We start from the raw sequence: 9,105 nt of genomic DNA on the forward strand, positions 1-9,105 counted from the left end.
AATCCACAAAAGACGTATTAGAAATTCGCAGGGAATATATTGTACCTCTTTAATTAAAAACATATAAATGAAGTATTATAAAAAGAATAATGAACCGTGAATGTGAGTGAGTGTTCTTCCTTAAAAGCTCTTTTTTTATTGTGGGTGAGAAAAAAAAATTGTTTGAATGAATTCAATAAGAGTATAAAAATAAAGAGAAACTATGAATCACGGACATTTCGTTGAATTATTGTGTCTGTATGTTGGACATATTTTGGATATGACACTCATCGATATTTGTTTGACACGCGTGTCTACTATGTCTAATTGTGTCTTAACGAAAAATAAAAAATTATTTTCTGGACACACTTGAAAACACCTAAATACCATCACGTGTTAGCGTGTCCAATCTTATTCTTAATATATATTCTTGAAATAAAATAAGATATAGTTTATATTATTATTTATTAAAATAAAAAATATTTTAAGTACTTGATATAATTAAAATAAGACATTAAAAATAATTAAAAAATTAATTTATATTTTAATATTAATAAAATATCAAAATATCATTACGATTTATCAAAAAAATACTTTATATTTTACATGTATGTGTGTCCCATGTCTTATAAAATTTTAAAATTCGCGTATCAGCGTGTTCCATGTCGTGTCGTGTTCCGTGTCCGTGTCAGTGTCCATACACCATAGAAGAGAGGTGTTAGTTTAAAAATATATATAATGATCATATTTTTTCTCAAATATTTAAAAGTGTAAGTTTCATATATGAAAATTCATGTGTTGTTATTATTCTTTTTTCAATAACGTATGAATAATTTAAGAATGTAATTGTTCTAATAAACATGAATTTAATTTTTAGATGTTAGTTGTATGTAATGATGGATGTTATGTATATGAACTTATGAATGTTATGTGTATGAATTTAGTTAGTACAATATAATTATAAATGCACATAAAAACACACAAAAAAATCAGTTTATTACCATACCTTATCAAAATTAGTGTGGTTTTCTATATTCTTGAAAATTAGTTGACTGGCAATAACCTCGTCGGGTGAATCCATCTGTTGTTCAAATTCTTCAGCACCTTCTATAATAAGTATCGTATTAAGGTCGAATTCAAATGTCATACTATTTGCAATGATAAAGACGACTTCTTGTAAATTTTTTTGGTCTATTCTAATTGTGCTTGTAATGGTATTAGAGTTGTGAATTTTGAATGAAAATAATTGAATTAACGGAAATAAAACCATATTAGGGTAGCTTTCAGGTTTTGTATCCCTATTTAATGATGATAAATGACTTAACAAAAACAAAAAATCAATTACAATAAACTCATTTAATATAAATTATCATCACCATTTTTTATAATTATTATTAGTTTGTATTCTTAAATATAAAAATCAACTTATAAAAGAAAATATTAAGTATTGATTACAAGAATGCCTGATAGTAAGGAATATGATATTATAATTAATGTCATTAATAAGTGAGGCTGATAAGAATATGATAAATGGATTGATAGAAGAGTGAGATAAAAAATAAAACTGTTGTTAAGTTATATAAATTAAATAAATTATAGAAAGTTTTAGCTAATTATGGTTGAAAATTTTTTGTTACCAAACTTTTTCCTTTCTATAAATAGCATGAGTTAGTATTTGATGGTTTCGTTAACTTTAAATAAGGGTTAAGTTCAATTTTGGTCCCTAACAATTTATATTTTAATATTAATAAAATATCAAAATATCATTACGATTTATCAAAAAAATACTTTATATTTTACATGTATGTGTGTCCCATGTCTTATAAAATTTTAAAATTCGCGTATCAGCGTGTTCCATGTCGTGTCGTGTTCCGTGTCCGTGTCAGTGTCCATACACCATAGAAGAGAGGTGTTAGTTTAAAAATATATATAATGATCATATTTTTTCTCAAATATTTAAAAGTGTAAGTTTCATATATGAAAATTCATGTGTTGTTATTATTCTTTTTTCAATAACGTATGAATAATTTAAGAATGTAATTGTTCTAATAAACATGAATTTAATTTTTAGATGTTAGTTGTATGTAATGATGGATGTTATGTATATGAACTTATGAATGTTATGTGTATGAATTTAGTTAGTACAATATAATTATAAATGCACATAAAAACACACAAAAAAATCAGTTTATTACCATACCTTATCAAAATTAGTGTGGTTTTCTATATTCTTGAAAATTAGTTGACTGGCAATAACCTCGTCGGGTGAATCCATCTGTTGTTCAAATTCTTCAGCACCTTCTATAATAAGTATCGTATTAAGGTCGAATTCAAATGTCATACTATTTGCAATGATAAAGACGACTTCTTGTAAATTTTTTTGGTCTATTCTAATTGTGCTTGTAATGGTATTAGAGTTGTGAATTTTGAATGAAAATAATTGAATTAACGGAAATAAAACCATATTAGGGTAGCTTTCAGGTTTTGTATCCCTATTTAATGATGATAAATGACTTAACAAAAACAAAAAATCAATTACAATAAACTCATTTAATATAAATTATCATCACCATTTTTTATAATTATTATTAGTTTGTATTCTTAAATATAAAAATCAACTTATAAAAGAAAATATTAAGTATTGATTACAAGAATGCCTGATAGTAAGGAATATGATATTATAATTAATGTCATTAATAAGTGAGGCTGATAAGAATATGATAAATGGATTGATAGAAGAGTGAGATAAAAAATAAAACTGTTGTTAAGTTATATAAATTAAATAAATTATAGAAAGTTTTAGCTAATTATGGTTGAAAATTTTTTGTTACCAAACTTTTTCCTTTCTATAAATAGCATGAGTTAGTATTTGATGGTTTCGTTAACTTTAAATAAGGGTTAAGTTCAATTTTGGTCCCTAACGTAGGGGTCGAAAATTTATTTCGTCCCTAAGTTTTATTTTTAAACAAAATCGTCCCCAAAGTTGACAGTTGTATTAAAATGGTCCGACGGACAATTATGTCCCTGAGTTCGTTACTCTCTTTAACTGTTTGTTAATTAATATTAATAATAAAAGGGAACGTTGTGGGAGAGGGAGGAGGGGAAGATGTTGGGTCGAAGGCTGTGAGAAAGAAAGCTGTGCTAGGGTTCGACGAAGTGGAGGACGGGGACAGAAACGCCGATTGGATGGCTTCCCAGGGTTCAAGATCAGGCAGAATTCGAACTACTGTGAAGAAGATGGTATGTGGGCATGGTGAGAGGCCGATTCTGCGTACCTCAACGACGAAGGACAACCCAGGCTGACGATTTTGGGGTTGTGTCTACTATGAGGTATTTTGTTGGCCTATAATTTCTGAGATTGAGTTTTTCCATCTGGGTTTCCTTCATCTTATGAGTTCTGGGTGGTGATAGGTTCAGGATGCTTGTGATTTCTTTAGGTGGGCAGACCCAAAAGTTGGAGGAGCGCTGCGGAATTCTGAGATTGTAAGATGCAGGAAAAAGATTACAACCTTGAAGACAAGGTTGAAGGATGTCGAATGGAAGCTGAGGATTGTAGCTACTTTAGGGGTAGTTGGGTGGATTGGGTTTCTCTATTTGTTGCTGCATAATCCACACAATTTGAGGCAACCATATGGAATGCATTTAATCAGGAGATGATTAGAACATTATTTGTAGGATTTTTGTCTGTTGTTTTGGTTATTTAATACTGTTATTTTTATTGTTACAATGATGTTATGTGATGTATCCCCTGTGAAGATGTTTGAATGTATGAATGAAAGTGTTGTGCAAATTTTCAATCATGAAGCAGTGAAAATGTGTTGAAAACATGTAAAGAACATTTATGTGCACTAGGATAAAATATTAAGCAATGAACCTTAAAACACTGACAAAGTCATTTACAACAGCATCCATAAGCCAAAATGGCCAATTACAGACTTGTAGTTGTCACTTAAACAGAAAAAATACAGACCAACATAGTTCATAAACAAACTTAAAACCAGTTAACCACATGGAACAGAATGGCAAAATAACAAAATACCAACATAACATTGTTTCAGACCTAATGAAACAGCATAACAGCCAAAACACATAACTAATCCTCTTTAAAGATTGTCCCATGTACTAGGAGACAATTTTGCCATTAGCTTGAGTTTCTGCATTGGGATATGAGGTGCACCAGTCTGGATAACAGAAAAATGCCTCTTTCTCTGAATTGATTGACTGTGTGAGTCCTTCTTGTAAGTGGAGGAAGCTGTTGCACTGCTCTTTTGAGGCAAAGGTTGGGATGAAGGAGCTTTAGGGTTGGACTGAGGTGGTGCAAGCCCGGCTACATTTTTTGTCTGAATCTTGGGCTAAGTTGAATTATCAATGGGCCTAGCTGCCAATTTCCTGGGCCTGGTTACTGGTTTGTTGGGCTGAGTTGTTGCTGTGTTGGAATGAGTTGTTGCAGGACTGGGTTAAGAGCATGATTTCTTGCTAAGTTTCCCTCTTTGAACTGTTTGGCCAGGGGGTTGTGAGCTTGCAACCTTAGTACCTCTCCTTGGACCCTTGGCAGCTTGTTGAGATGCGGGTTAGACCTGTGACAGAAATAAAAAATAAGGAACATTTTTAGCACACGTAAATATAAACCAAACTGAACACTATAGCAGAAAGGAAGATACCTTCTTCTTAGATTTTGTGCAACCTGATTTCTTGTGACCTAGAGCACCACAGTTAGAACACTTCTGTGTTTGGCCCCTACGGGAGAGGTGAATTTGGCTTCTGTTATCATCATCCCCAGGTCCTCGCTTCCTCTTCTTGACTAGCCGGTGACTTGGCTTCCGATATGGTGGTGGCATGACATCATTATACTGGGATCTCTCCCACAGATCTGGCCCATTCAGAGGACGTATCACTTTCTGGTAGTACCTCAGGTAAGCATCCTTTTTGTAATGGTCATCCACAAACGACTCCAAGTCCAAACCTTTGAATGTTATGCAGCTAATGGCATGAGAACAGGGTAGCCCGCTCATCTGCCACCTCCTACAGGAACACTCACAAACAGCCAGATCTACAACAAATTTGTCTAACCCACACATCACCTCATACTTACTAGCAGCTGACCAAAATGGCCTCCAGTCCCTAGAATGTTTTACCCTTTTCTCTAGCTTCTTCAATATTGTTAGCATAATGTTACCCTGGTACACTTGAATCCTAGCTCTATTGGCAGTCCATCTAGTCATTATATAGACCCTAATGTCCTCTAACATAGTGACAATTCGTTTTTCTCTAGCCTTAACTATGACAGAATTAAAACTCTCACTCATGTTGTTAACAAGGGAGTCACACTTTGAATAAAATAAAAAGCGAGAACGGGACCAGAACCTGGGTGGAATGCTGTTCAAGTGCCGAAATGCATCCTCATTCTTGAGTCTCAGTGTCTTCGTCTCCTTCTTCCAGTCTTTCCAGTGCGTAGACTTTGCACATCTCCACATTTGATTCTTCAGCTCCAATCCAGGAAATTTCTTCCTGAAGTTGTTATACAGATGCCTCACACAGTATCGGTTGTCCACCCCAGGGATGACTTCCTCAAGAGCTGGTAACAAGTCCTGCATCAGAAAGGTAACCCAACTAATTAGTATAGTCTTCACCATAAGTTATAAAATGCACAAAAAATTTCAAATTAATGTTTACCTTCTGCTGATCCGACATGAATGTACACTTTCCAATTTTATCAGCACCCAGATCATCAGATAAGTGTCTCAGAAACCAAATCCAAGAATCCTTGGTCTCAGCTTCAACCACCGCATAAGTAATAGGAAAGATCTGGTCATTAGGATCTCTTCCTATTGCAGTCAGTAACTGGCCACCCTGAGGAGTCTTTAAGAAACACCCGTCCAAACTGATAAAGGGTCTAACATGTTGGAAGCTCTTCTTGCATGCATTGAAGCAGACATACAATCTCTGGAATAGACAATAGTTCATCAATTTGGGGTTCTGGACCTCCTGGACAAAATCTGGGCTCCTAATCACTTTCAAGCTGACAGATGAACCTGGATTGGCCCTTAGAATTTCCGCACAGTAATCATTAATCCTTCTATACTGCTCCCTAAATGCACCCTGAATTTGACTTAGTGCCTCTTGCTTCGACTTGGTTGCCATGGACTTGGTCACAGTAACATTCCACTTCTTGTGTGCCTTTGCTTGTAACTCCCTTATTTTAATCCTTGGATTAGACTCTACCTTCTCTTTAAACTGGGCTCCAAGCCACTTAGTGTGCAGTATCCCAACTCTGTGTGTTTGCATGCAGGTGTGTTGGAGGTTCAAGCTTCTTAACTGCCAGGTGGATTCATCCCCAACCCTATGTGCATAGAGCCAGAATGGACAGTCCTTCTGACACACGACTCTAACCCTGACCAAATCACACTTCTTAATTTTGATGCTCCTAGCCGTATGAACTGCATATGCCAGCACAGTCTCCTTAAATTCTTGTCTGGATGTATAAAGTGTCCCTACCTCCCACCTATAGCTGCTCATATCCTTCAAAGGTTTATGAACTGGAAACCTTTGACCCACACGATCTGATATATCATCAGCATCATTCTCAGCATCGTCATCATCCCCTTCATCCCCACCAATCATGTGGTCCATCTCCAACTCATCACTATCTGCTCCATCCTCATCACTAAACTGATTTATACCTTTACCCTTTTCCTTGCCAGTAGTAGTTTTTTTCGGCACAGAATTACCATCATCAAATCCACTATCACCCTCAAAATCCTCATCACTATCAGTGAAGTGCACCTCTCTTGCACTGTCCCCCTCCTCATCAGATGGCATGTACTCAGGGTCCTCACTTTCTTCATTAACTCACTTCCATCTACCTGAAACTCATCCCCCACATCTCCACCCTCGATTGCCTCATTAGGTTCGGCACTGGCCCCTGCTGCCTCAGCCCCGTGCCCTTCGAAAACAACCAAGCCAAGCCCATCATATGTTCCCTCTTCTGCAACTCCCCCAACGTCAACGTAACCCACTTCTGGAAACGGCTCGGCATCGCCCACATCGTGGACCATATACAACTCTACCAAGCCCCGTAACCCAGCAATGTTGCACATCTCGATTGCTTCTGCATCACCCTTCAGTATCTTCAGGCAAGTCTCCAAATCATCAAAGCTTGGATCTTTATACCACAACGCAACAATGTTGGCCTACAAGTACCCAAACTGCCTTAGTTCTTCATAAGCCTCAAACAAAGACCAACGATCGCTGTCAATGTCCTCGATGATGGTACTTTGACCCTTCAGGTACTTAAAACCCCCCTCCTCATATCCGAATGCACCCCCATGATGCACCCTCACGTTCATATACACCATCTTCTGCTCAGTCAACCCTGGCATACAGCACAATACATTACTCACAAACATATATACAAACCCTAGCTATAGCAGTAGACTCAAAAGCCTGCATTCAACCCCAAAATACTCAGACAGAGCAACATGGTGATGAAATGCAAACCCCCAACATGTTGTGAACAGTTGACGTGATTGCTTGAGGGATAGAAAGTAATCGTACCTGAACAATCAGCTGTTGCAGCGATGAAGATCACTCACCAATGTCTCAGCATACTGATTCTCAACCTTAACCCCCCAACAGCGACAATGCTTTCTGTACACCTTCTTCACACCTATGTCTGGGGGTTTCACACCAACGTTTCAGTTTTCAAGTGTTTCAAGGAAGTTTATGAGTTACTTCATGAGGAGGTGTGCACTTTGCAGGAATAAAAATTAAGGGAGAGAAACGGAAAGGGCAGAGTTGTCATTAAAATTTATTTTTGGTGCGAAAGGACTATTTTAATACAACTGTCAACTTTGGGGACGATTTTGTTTAAAAATAAAACTTAGGAATGAAACAAATTTTTGACCCCTACGTTAGGGACCAAAATTGAACTTAACCCTTTAAATAATGTATGTGGCTGACGAAGTAAGCATGAAAGAGATATTTTCGATCTATTAGCAAATACGACACAAATGTCTGTTATCAAATTATATGTTGAGTTTAAAAAATTGGTTGGGTTGATTTAAAATATATTTAAATGTTATATTTAAATATTTTAACATATTTAATATTTAAATGTGGAGTTAATATTCAAATTGTCTCTTAAAATTTGTCTCAAACTTTAAATTAGCCTTTGAAATTTTAATTACTTCAATTTGGACTTTGAACTTTTATTCTATAACTCAAATTAGCCGTTCAAATAATTTTTGTTAATGTAACATGCTGACGTAAATAGTTAGTACCATATGTCATAACAACACTCGACCATGTGGAATGAAGGGATAATGCATCTGTTAGGCTGCCTTTGTTTTATAGAACTAGGATTGAGACTGAAAGACTAGGACTGAGAATTGTATTTGGTAATTAAAGACGGAAAAAAAATTTAGTTCTTTCGCTTCATTACCTGCAGAAATTGGAGACACATGTGACCGAAAGTTTTAGGGACAGAAATTGAAATTTTAATAATATTTTTTTTCAAAATATTCTCATATAATTTTTTAAAGTCTAAATTTATCCCTCAATCTCTATATTTATTTTAAACTAAACATGATACTGAGACATAATCCAATCTTGTATATTTTACACCAACATGATACAAAGATTTAATTTAGTCTCAATCTCTTAATCTCTATTTTTTAGTTTCAGTCTTCCTTCTAAACATAACCTTAGTGAGATGTGGCATGCTAACATGGACGATAGTGCCACATGTTATAACACAATTTTTTCACGTGTCAGTTATGTGTTACGTGTTATAATACGATTTGTTCATATATCGTTAGTATATTATCATTTTAAATTATTCAAATTGTCTCTAAATTTTCGCTCATCATTCATTGTAAACCTTAAAATTAAAGAATGAGAATCAAATTAGTCTTTGAATAATTTTATTCATATTTATGGATTTTTTTAAAATAAATAAAATAAATATTTTATTTACTAAAATAGGTAATCATCATTCACCTTAAAATTAAAGAATGAGAATCAAATTAGTCTTTGAATAATTTTATTCATATTTATGGATTTTTTTAAAATAAATAAAAAATAAAATTTATTTACTAAAATAGGTAATTTATACCATTTTTATTGAAA

This window comes from Arachis ipaensis, chromosome B04 (genome assembly GCF_000816755.2).
Source record: "Arachis ipaensis cultivar K30076 chromosome B04, Araip1.1, whole genome shotgun sequence".
Lineage (NCBI taxonomy): Eukaryota > Viridiplantae > Streptophyta > Magnoliopsida > Fabales > Fabaceae > Arachis > Arachis ipaensis.